The 12,375-nt window shown below is 30.6% G+C and overlaps 2 protein-coding genes across 3 annotated transcripts in view; one reads left to right on the top strand and one right to left on the bottom strand.

Moving 5' to 3' along the window:
- Positions 1–12,375, bottom strand: part of LOC138943518 (odorant receptor 22c-like) — a 142,458-nt gene that overhangs the window by 97,461 nt on the left and 32,622 nt on the right. The gene's annotated exons all lie outside the window — the stretch shown is intronic.
- Positions 10,033–12,375, top strand: part of LOC138943517 (glucose dehydrogenase [FAD, quinone]-like) — an 8,120-nt gene continuing 5,777 nt past the window's right edge. The window contains exon 1 of the mRNA XM_070314381.1: positions 10,033–10,138. The gene's annotated coding sequence lies outside the window, so the exon portion shown is untranslated. The remainder of the gene's footprint in view (positions 10,139–12,375) is intronic.

Genomic DNA, 12,375 nt, shown 5'->3' with positions numbered 1-12,375 from the left:
TGTTACAGAAAAGCTTGTGCAGTGGCCCTAATTTTTTAATTTTTAATAATATTGCTATATTGTGAGATATTCAGAAAGGATATAAAACTATTAGATCATAAAAGTTTTATCGAATCTTTACAGAAAAACTTGTATGGTGGCCCTATTAATAATATTGCAATATTGTAAGATATTCAAAAAGGATGTAAATTATATTAAAAAACAGTTACAAACAGCAGTATCCCTCTAAAAAAGACATTATAGAGGTAAAAAAAAATATGCCAAGTATACAAAAAAATCCTAAGTTGTACTTAACAAAAAGTTTAATATTCATCCCTCAAAAACAATTTAAAAAAAAATTTTCCTTTGTAAAATAATTTTCTCATAAAATATAAAAAATCTTGAAAAATAATTTTCCTATAAAAAATATAAAATCTTGAAAAATAATTTCCCCATAAAAAATAAAAAACTGAAAAATAATTGTCCTAAAAAATAACTCTAAAAAAATAAAAAACCTCTAAAAAATAAAAAATAAATCTAAAATTAATAGATAATTAGCTAAGTACAATGTTAGAAGCAATTCACTTTGTGAGAATACCTCTAAAAAATAACTTATAAAAAATTTTTTCCCTAAAAAATAAAAAATTAAAATTGAATAGTAGAAATCAATAGTTAACTAGCCAAGTATATAGAAGCAATTTAGTTTGTGAGAATTTGTAATTTGAAGTAGTATTTATCATAAAATCAATCTTATATTTATAGAAATATTATAGATTATATGCGATTAAGTTAACTAGCCAAGTATATAGAAGCAATTCAGTTTGTGAGAATTTGTAATTTGAAATAGTATTTATCATAAAATCAATCTTATATTTATAGAAATATTATAGATTGTATGCGATTAAGTGAACGCGCGAGTGAGGAGCGCGTGGATTCAATCTTAGACAACGACGGGACGAACGACTAAAAACTTCGACAGGCAATGTAACGGTACAAAGCTTAATAAACGAGAACAAGAGATACACTATTTACAGTCATTTAGAACAACTGCGCGGTTATACGATTGCACGTTCCGCGAACAACGGATAATTCTTTTGAACGAGATGCGCGAATCGAAATATTGCTGTCCGCGAACAACGAAGCAAAAGTAGCAAATTCAACGCGGAAACTTTGCCGGAATTTAGTGCGAGTTTCTCGATTTAAACAAGTTTGCGCTTATGACTTTGTGCGAAATGCGAATCGCTCCTCCCGCGTGCCGCTTTTATAATTGCTTGTCTTCTTAGAAGAATCTCGTCAATTCAAGAGACTGACGCATCTTCCGGTGACAGTTTTTCTTGAACAGTTTTTTCTTGTTTTGTCTCGAACTGTTTTAAAATTTTTCTTGAAGGGTGATAATTATTATTGTTTCCGATGAATCGGTTATTACCGACCCTTTTGCCCGACCGCTAACTGGCGGCCCCGGATTGGGCGCCAGTGACGTGAATTCACGGCGCGCTGATAGGCGCTTGGTGGTGATTAATTCGGAGTCTACAATTCACGCGTACCTTGCCATGACTTATTTCGTCATAACGCGCGGCAATTACGAATGCGCCTACTTTCTCTCGTTATCGCACTCTTATAATTGGTCGAATCGCAAACATAGATTCTCTCGAGAAAATTAAAATGCATTTTATTTTTATTAAAAAATTACATTATTAAATAATATAAATTATCATTATTATATTGCGGATTTTATTACAAATAGTAAATCATAAAATTAATTCTTACTAATATCGACTTAATAACATCGGTTACATTGATCACCAATTTCGAATTTCGATCACAAATTTTCGAAAAATGTATTGTGCCAAACTGATCGACTCATTTGGAAATTAATCATAAGCTTTACCAGATAGATCCGGAACGAAAAGGATTAGAATTAAAGTGACAAACAAAAATTTCGCATGCCTAAGTCGTATTATAAGCCATATATTTTTATTGATATATTGATAATGATTTTGGTAAACCTTCGGAAAACTCATCTATATGAAATAATGGGTAAGAATACCCAATTCTTATGTATTTTTGTCTCCTGAACACGAACATGAAACTTAAAAATGGCGATCGGACTCGCAAATCAAAGAAAAATGCAAAAATCCAACTAAACGCGAAAATCAAACCCATGTCCGAGGAATGCATTTTTATTAGTAATCATTCATCCCTGGGATATAGGTTTGGGTTAGATTATATCTTCTAGAAGTGGAACCCCCCCCCCTCTTGTAGAAGGGGCGGAATCCACCGGGTATGCGTCCACGCATACACTTTCCCATCCACACAACAATTGTAGGGTGGACTTGGCTTTACGTTGTAAAGTATATGCGTGGACACAGTAAGTCTCCCCCCTCCTTCACAGGGGGTCCCAACTTCCGAAAAATATAACTTAACCCAAACCTATTTTTGATATAAAACTAAAATTTGGTTTGGGTTAAGTTATAGCTTCCGAAAGTAGAGCTCTATCGTAAGGAGAGTGATCCACTGCGTCTCTCTCCACGCATACCATATACTTTCCCATCTACACAATTGTAAGGTGGACCTTGCTTCGCGTTATAAAGTATATGGGTTCCTCCTACTTGCGGTTTTCGATGTTTCTTGACCCGAACGTCATTTTTAAGTCTCATATTCCTGTTCAGGCAAAAATATGTAGGAATTGGGTTGTTACGTCCAGACTCAATGAAAGGAAGAGTCAGCGGCCAGTCAACCTACTTACCTCTAGACAAACGCTAGACGATGCGTATCCTAGAGTCAAACGAACAGACCAGAGCCTCAGATAGATCAACGACCGGAAGGGTCGCTTTTACACTATCAAAGTCGTTCGCTCGGCGGTCCCTTTTCTGGTAAAGAAACTGAATCCTTATTACCCGGGACGGGACCTTGTGCGATTTTGGATAACAAGAAGGAGGTCGGGTTAATAAATTGCTCGAATTTAAGTTTTAATGTTATATTTATTCAAGAAAATAGAAATAAGAGATTTAAAGAAAAATAAAATTTAATAAAAAAAATTTAATTCGATTTACGAATTCTTATTTTAAAAATACATTGTCTTAAATTCTAATGTGTAGTTATGTTCGTGTGCGTGAGTGTAGATAAAAGAAATTATGTTCTCGCGTGTGTTACAATAAAATACGGAGGATATCAACCGGAATTAAACGGGGAACTAAAATTTAAATTCCGGTTGAAAATTTACAATAAATAGTTCTAGAAAAATTATTTGAAATAAATTATTAGAGAAAATAGAACGGTAGGGAAAAAGCGGAGGACTATTAAAGGTCTTGGAGTTGGACCGTAGAGGGAGAAGGGAACTTCATCCAAAAGACCTCGATGGGGACGGCTAAAGGAAAAGGGCAACCTGGGACAAAGAAAAGGACGATTGAGTCAGATGGACTGGTTTGGAGAATATAGTGGAATTGATCGAGGTCCACTATATTTGGACCAACGCGATAATCCCCGTCTGTAAGAGGCACGGGATAAAAAGAAAACTGGCTTAAAAGGTATCTGTATCAGTTTCATCTAGCCTGTTCTTCGTAGAACTCTGACTCTTTTGCGGTATTGGAAGATCCCGAACAGGGATTTTCCTCTTTGAGGTCTGATAATTCTTCCAGGACGAAGTCCTGGAGGGCTTCCTAAAAATCGTGCGATGCTCCTGGAAGATCGAACGACTCCAGGTGTGAAAAGAAGAGGGGAGTAGGATTTCTCGGCGCTTGCTGGAAATCAGTGAAAGCAGGCAAGTATCCGGAGGGAGAAGGAGGACCAGGATTTTCCAGATGTTGAAAAGATTCAGGGAAGGTAGATGGATGTTCAGGGGGAGAAGGAGGAGTAAGATTTTCGGACTGTTTGGGGGATTCCGGGAAGGCAAGTGAAGGAAGACGCTCGGGGGAAGAGACGAGTGAATAGGAGGAGGGAGAATAATGAGGAGATGAAGTTGAAGGACAAGGTGATAGGTTGTGTATTTTGTGTGTTTGTTTTTGCTTATTATTTATTTTAGTTAAACGATAAGTTCTTAGATCGAAGGAATGCTTATCTAAGTTAAATTTCTTATAATCTATAGTGTAATTAGAGTCCGCGGCAGCCCAAGGCAATTCTTTTTTCAGTTGCCTATTCCGACGGTTTCGCGACCCTTTGATGGTCGTGCGCATAGGTTGATTTGATCTTTTCACTAAAGAAAAGAGGCCGTGATGAATGAAAATACTGAAATCGATAGTGAAGAGATTCTTATTTCACAAAACAATTCTTGGAAGTTTTTCTTTAATTAGTTAAATAACTCTAGATTTCAAATCCGGATAATAAGGAAAGAGTAATTTTTATATTTCCATATAAAAATTTTTGGACGACCTGGGAGTAGAAAGTAACAAATGTAAACGGGAATCACTCTGTGAAATACAGGTAACTCTCGATGACAGATAGGAAGTCGGGAATCGCTCTGTAAAATACAGGTAACTCGTGACCATTGGTGGCAGGTCGGGAATCACACTGTAAAATACAGGTAACTCGTGGTGTCTGATAAGAAGTCGGGAGTCGCGCAGTAAAATTCAGGTAACTCGTGACGATTGATGGCAAATCGGGAATCACACTATAATATACAGGTAACTCGTAGTGACTAACGTGAAGTAGGAAAATGGGATTCGAGGTAATATTTCAAGGGAGAAAAAATGAGGATTAAGAAAGGGAAAGTTACACAATGAAACAATCCAGATCTAAGTACGAAGTATCGAAATGAGATACCGATTGCTCCAAGAATTATTTCAGAATCCAAGACGTAAAATGATAATAATAATAAAACAAAGGATAAAGATTGAAATTGTTCAACCTACTAACTACTTGAAAATGCATTGATACTTGTAGTAGCTAAGAGTGATTCGGCTCTAACTGTCGTAGCAGTTCGAAATGGGCTCGGCAGTAATGGCTCAGGAACCCGCCTTGTTGTATTGCTGGTTAAATACAGCTTGTTGGCACTTAGCACTTACGTATCACTAAGTCTTTCACTTTTTTTTAAACTCGCTCTCTATACAATTCAGAGTTGCGGGAAACCGAATATCTGATCTCAGAGCTGACTACTAGCTAAGTAGTGAGTCGGTTGAAGAACGGAATGAATTTTCGAACGAAGATTTCGCGTATCCTCGAAACTTAGCGTCTCCCAACATACCCTCTCCATTAGGCAATCAGAATTCTTTTTTAACAAATCACATCTTTACTATTTACTATACCTCTCATGAATAGGAGGTGCTACCCTTCCAGAAGAAGGTCCAAAAATTGCGCTTATTGTTGTAGGCTTTTGTTTTTAGAAGTTAAGTGCAGTCTATTAGAGAGTCCGTTATGATCGGCTAAGTTGACATTTTTATTATTTCCGTTGAAATTTATCTCAAGCAGACAAGAGGGTGGTCTGGCAGGCGAGCACGTGGTGTCAAGTATCGCGAGTTCTGGTTACGGATCTGGATTTTATCTGTAAACCATTGTCCCTGTCCTTCTCCTTATTCTTTGTTTTAAACTTTTAAGCCTGTTACACGGACCTTAGAGTTGAATATTTGATCCATCTGTTTGTTTTCCGTACACACATGATCTAGATTTCTAGCGTTCTAAGGTCTGACTTATCTTTGTTTAAAATTTTCAAATCTTTGACGTGGATTTTTTCCCGGAATATTTATTGATCCGTCTGATGGTTAAAAATTTTATTCTTTCTGAAAGATTAGTCTCGTCTGCTAGATATTTCCTTGTTTATTGTTTACGTCCTGTGCAGAAAGGTTCCAAAGCGTAAATTTTTATACCAGTAAAAGAGTTTTTATGAAAGAAAAGATCGTGGAATCCACTGGACGTAACAGAGTATTCTTACCCATTATTTCATATAGGTAAATTTTCCGAAGGTTTATCATGATTTCTAATAATTAATATATTAATAATGATTTCTGATAATCTTCTGCAAATTTTTATTTCAGCTTGAGCACGCCAAGTATTTGTTTGTCACTTTAATCTTAATCGTTTGCGTACCTATCTAGTAAAGCTTATGATTAATTTCAGAACGAGTCAATCAGTTGGACACGGAGCATTTTTCGAAAATTCATGATCGAAATTCGAAATTGGTGATCAATGTAATCGATGTTATTACAGTAAGTATTAATTTTATGATTTACTATTTGTAATTAAATCCGCAATATAACAATGCTATTTTATATATATTCTACAAAATATTTTTTTTTGGAACATAATAGTGTAATTTTTTAATAAAAATGAAATGCATTTTAATTTTCTCAAGAGAATCTATAATATTTCTATAAATGCAAGATTAATTTTATGATAAATACTATTTCAAATTACAAACCCTCACAAACTGAATTGCTTCTGTATACTTGGCTAGTTAACTATTGATTTTATATTTATTGATTTTTTATTTTTTAGAGGTTTTTTATTTTGTATGGAAAAAATTTTTATAAATTATTTTTAAAAGTATTCTCACTAAGTGAGAATACTTTGCTTTTAACATTGTACTTATTGTTAGCTAGTTAACTATTGATTTTATATTTACTTTTTATTTTTTATTTTTTATGGTAAGATTATTTTTCAAGGTTTTTTATTTTTTATAGGAAAATTATTTTTCAAGATTTTTCATATTTTATGAGAACTTTATTTTACAAGGGAAAATTTTTTTAAAAATTATTTTTTAGAGATAAATATTAAACTTTTTGTACATACAACTTAGGATTTTTTTATATGTTTGGCGTATTTTTTTTTACCTTTATGAGGTTTTTCTTAGATGGTTTAAAATATCGACAAAATTGTCGATGCATCTGTTTTAAAGAAATTGAATTAAAAGAATATGAGAAACATTTAAAGATAAATTAGAAATTACATAATTCGTAGAAAGTATGCAGTTATAGATATGAGTTAATATCACAAGGCTGTCTGTTGATTATAATAAATCATTATAATCATTATTAATAATTAATGATCAAAATTATTGTTAATGATAATAAAAAAAGCCTGTGGTATGTTTATATATAAAGCCTTCCGTAATATTTTAATACATATTTTGATGATTAGAAAAGAAAATAATTTTATAAAAAAAAATAATTTTATACCATTTTCGATTGTTCCATCAGAAGATATCCTATGTATACAGGGTTTCCGATAAAGATTGTGCCGACACTCACAGTGGATAGAACACAGTAAACTGAACAGAAAAGTCCTGTAACAGTTTTTTCTATTACTTTTAATAAAGAAGCTATTATCGAGTAAAGTCTGGTCACAATCAGCGCCGACTTTTTTAATCGGACGCACATCGATGACCCGTCCGCCTGGTAGTGTGCGCCGCCGTAGTGACGGCGACGGAGCGTTCGCGCACACTACTAGGCGCGTGGCTAAAAGTCGGCGCTGATTGGCAGACTTTACTCAACAATAATTCCTTTATTAAGCATTATAGAAAAAAAAAGTTACAAGACTTTTCTGTTCAGTTTGCTGTGCTCTATCCGCTCACGAGCGTTGGCACAATCTTTATGGGACATCCTGTATATAGAAATATTTCAAAAATAAATCAAATAAACTATTATATTAAAAAACAGTTTTGTAGCAAAGAAAGAGATAGATAATGATAAATTTATCTGTTAGTAGAAGGGAAAAGAATTTATTGTATAGAGTTTGAAATATTTCAATCTGACAATATATTAAGCATTTGCTGACCCCTGAACGTTATATATCTTTCCACTTATATAAATTTATGTACTGTAATAATTAAAAAAAAATTTGCATTTAAAATCTTCTAAGAAAAAAGAAATAAATATAATCCTATTAATGTCGAATAATTAAATTCAACGAAAATTTATCTGATAATAAATAAATCATGGTAGAATTTATTTTTATATTTCTAATATAAAAATTATTTTTTTGATAGAATTATAAATTATTTCACATATAAAACGATCAAGAACGGCCGTGGACTTTCGATAAAAAGAAGATCACAAAATACACATAAAAATTGAGAGTCATGTAATCATCATGTTAACAATCATTAACGGAAACACAAAAAAAGAAGGTAAAAATTCTTAATCTTAAGAAGTTTGGACAATTACATACGAGGCAAGATAAACCTAATAAGAAATACAGATCGGTAAAAACATCTATTAAATAACTATACAGGGTGAATCATTTTAATCAATCTACGCGAATATCTCAGACAGAAGTTTTTCAAAAAAATGTTCAGATAAAAGTTGCATAGTTTCGAAGAGGCCACATAATGAAAATATGGACTTGACCTAGAGTGACCTTTTTAGGTGAGGTCCATGTGATCGATGTCTTCTTAAATGAACCCATCCTCCATTTTTATTGCATATTCTTATAGCTTATATCGAGAGCTTTTCAAAACACGTAATAAAGTAATTCTTTATTAAGTACTTTTTGAGTTATTTTATATCTTCATCTGACATATTTTTATAAAAAATAAAATATTTTGTAAAATATTTAGTTCTCGATCATCTTATTGTAATATTTTAATGTACAGAATAATAAAATAAATCAATTAGTGTAAAAAAAAACAAATAATTGTTTTAAAAAATACATTGTAAATAATTACATATTTTTTCTTAAAAACAATTATTTTTTTATACAAATCGATTTGTCTCATTATTTTGTACACAAAAGTATTAAGGTAAAATTTTATCGAAGATTAAATACTTTATTATAGTTTCTCGAAAAGCTCTCGAGATAAACTACAAGAATATGTAATAAAAAATGGGGTCCATTTAAGAAACATCAATCACATCAATCTGGTCTTGAAAAGGTCATTCAAGGTCAAGTCCATATTTTCGTTATGTGGCCTCCTCGATACCATACAATTTTTGTCTGAAACATTTTTTTGAAAAATTTTTCCTTTTCGAGATATTCACGTGGATTGATTAAAATAGTCCAACCTATATAATAGACATTTTGTCTACATATTTAATTAATAGACATTTAATAGACATTTTTCCTATCTGTATTTTTCACTGGAAAATTATATAGTCTAAGCAAACTTTGATAATTATCATGTTTGAATTTTTTTCATTTTCTCTCCTTTTTTTCTAAAAAAATAAAAGCATGTTTCTCAAAAAATATAAGATCTGCGAAAATTATTATTTTAGTAGATTATGCAATTTTATTAAGGACGGACAATAATATTATAAGTACAAAAATGCTTTTGCATTCAGAAATCTTTCATCTTTAAATAAGCTCTAACGATCTAATCGAAGCATTTTCATCTTCAATCAGTCTTAATAACAATATAAGAGGGTTTTGATTCTAGCGTTTAGTTATCAAGTTATATAAGCATGCATTTGATTATATTAAAAATGATGATGAAAAAGGAGAGACGTTGTAATTTAAATAGACATCATTAATATATAATTTAAAAAACGCAAGTTGTATTAAAAAAAAAAACAGTTCGAAATCGCAAAGAGTGAAATAATAGCACATTCCATAATGCATCATTGCATGAAAACGTATAATTATAGATTTATATAATTTCATAATATATAAATTATTTGCATTAAACAACATACACACAAATGTGTTTTGTATAAAGTAAAGAAATCGCTTGATATTGATTTTAACTTAACAGACAATTACTTGAGCAGCTTTTATGTCTGTTCTGATATTTGAACAGCTTTTAATAGCTTAATACAGCTTAACAATTTTTAATTTTTTTAAATCTTTACTTGTATATGTGTTGCATCCATCGCAAAAAAATTTTTTATGCAACTGTAAGTATTGCTTGACATATACTTGACTATATGTCAAGTATATCACTCAAATATATCATTATATCATTCTTTTTTAGGAATACTAATTGCAACTACGAATTACTATTACTTTGTATTACTTTGTACTACCCATTTGCACTACAAATTGTGAATTATGCACAATTCTGTAATCTAGTTATACAAATTCGTTTTTATAGTGATAAGAAAGATGATTGTGCAAAATTTTAAATATCTTGGTAAGATAGATTATACAAAAGCATAATAAGCAAACATGCGCGTGCATATTGAATGTGAATGTTAGTCTTAACTATCTGGTGGAAGAAGAGACAGTCTGTTTTAAATTACATCCTTCAAGCCTTCAGTACGAGTGAAGCTATTATTGAAACCTGAAGGATTCATTGGTAAGCTGTTTCCTATTAAAAATTTCTAATTAGATATAATTACAATTAGTTTATAATTAGATACACACACATTATATAATTATAGTTTAACAGAATTAGAGAGACAGAGAAAGAGTTACTATTTTTATGTATAATATGGAAAATAATAATTGTATTAAATAAGAACAAATATAAAAAAACGAGAAAAATCTTCCAAAATGTCAACGCATGTGCACAATTAAAATAAATAATTAATAGTTTAAAAAGAAAGAAAGATATTTTATACAAGATAACAAAGAAAAAGAGAGAAGAAAGGGGGAGACAGGAAGAGAGAAAAAGATATCAACAAAACTTTTTTTAAATTATTAATTAAATTTTGTTTAATATTGTATATACATGTGTACACATGTACGCACGCACGTACGTAGGCATGCACACACATACACAGGTACGCACACGCACACACGCACACGCACACATACATACATACATACATACATACATCATACATACATACTTACATACGTACATACGTACATACGTACATACGTACATACGTACATACGTACATACGTACATACGTACATACGTACATACATACATACATGCATACATGCATACATGCATACATACATACATGCATACATGCATACATACATACATACATATATATATATATATATATATATAAGTATATAAAGCTGAGTCATTTTAATCAATATACGCAAATATCTCGTTATAAGACGGAAAAATAGTTTTATACAAAAGTTGTAAGGTTCAGAAGGGGACACATGATGAAAATATGGACTTGACTTTGAATGACCTTTTCAAGACTAGATCAATGTAATCAATGTTTCCTTAAATGGAACTCCCCATTTTTTATTACATATTCTTGTAGTTCATCTCGAGAGCTTTTCAGAACACTATAATAAAGTAATTCTTTATTAAGTATTTCTTGAGTTATTTTATATCTTAATCTAACATAATTTTATATAAACAATAAAATATTTCGTAAAATATTTAGTTCTCGATTATCTTATTGTAATACTTTTATGTACAGAATAATAAGACAAATCAATTAGTGTAAAAAAAAACAAATAATTGTCCTAAAAAATACATTGTAAATAATTACATACTTTTTCTTAAAAACAATTATTTTTTTATACTAATTGATTTGTCTCATTATTCTGTACATAAAAGTATTACGATAAGATTATCGAAAACTAAATATTTTACGATAGATTTTATTTTTTATATCAAAATATGTCAGATTAAGATATAAAAAGTTCTCAAAAAGTTCTTAATGAAAAAGCTCTCGAGGTAAGTCACAAGAATATGTAATAAAAAATAGGGGATTCCATTTAAAAAAATAAAATTGTACTCCAGTCCCTTTTCGAACCAAACAACTTTTATCTGAAACGTTTTTCTACATCTTTCATATTTTTCGAGATATTTGCTTGGGGCGATTAAAATGAAACACCTTATATATATATATATATATATATATATATAAGATATATAAATTATAGTATTATATTATAGTAGAATATTATAGTATTATAGTATTATATATACAGGGTGTCCCATTTTAAAGGACCCACCCAAATATCTCAGAAACACTGCGTTAAATCGAAAAATGTTTCAAACAAAAGTTGTATGGCTTCAAGGGGGCCATAAGATGTACATAGAAGTATTACGGTAAAATTATCTGAAACTGAAAACTGAATATTTTACGAAATATTTTATTTTTTATATCACAATATGTCAGATTAAAATATAAAATAACTCAAAAAGTACTTAATAAAAAAATACTTTATTATAGTGTTTTGGAAAGCTCTCGATGTCAGCTACAAGAATACTAAATAAAAAATGGGGGTTTCTATTTAAGATTTTAAAGTTGACCTTCACATAACCTTCAAATGATTTTCCAAGGTCAAATCATTGTTACCATCTTATGGCTCCCTTGAAGCCACACAACTTTTGTTTGAAACATTTTTCGATTTAACGCATTGTTTCTGAGATATTTGTGTGGGTCCTTTAAAATGGGACACCCTGTATATATACTATATATATATAAGGTATATATATTACGATTATATATATATATATATATATATATATATATATATATATATAGATATAGATATATATATAACCGTAATATATATACATTTTTCAATGTTGTACAAAGTAAAAATTTTATTATATATATATATATATATATATATATATAATAAAATTTTTACTTTGTACAACAT

Source organism: Polyergus mexicanus, unplaced genomic scaffold, assembly GCF_030449975.1.
Source record: "Polyergus mexicanus isolate NDT 795.1 unplaced genomic scaffold, iyPolMexi1.0 SCAF_27, whole genome shotgun sequence".
Classification (NCBI taxonomy): domain Eukaryota; kingdom Metazoa; phylum Arthropoda; class Insecta; order Hymenoptera; family Formicidae; genus Polyergus; species Polyergus mexicanus.
The sequence above is the reverse complement of the archived record's forward strand: the minus strand, read 5'-3'. Positions and strand labels throughout refer to the sequence as shown.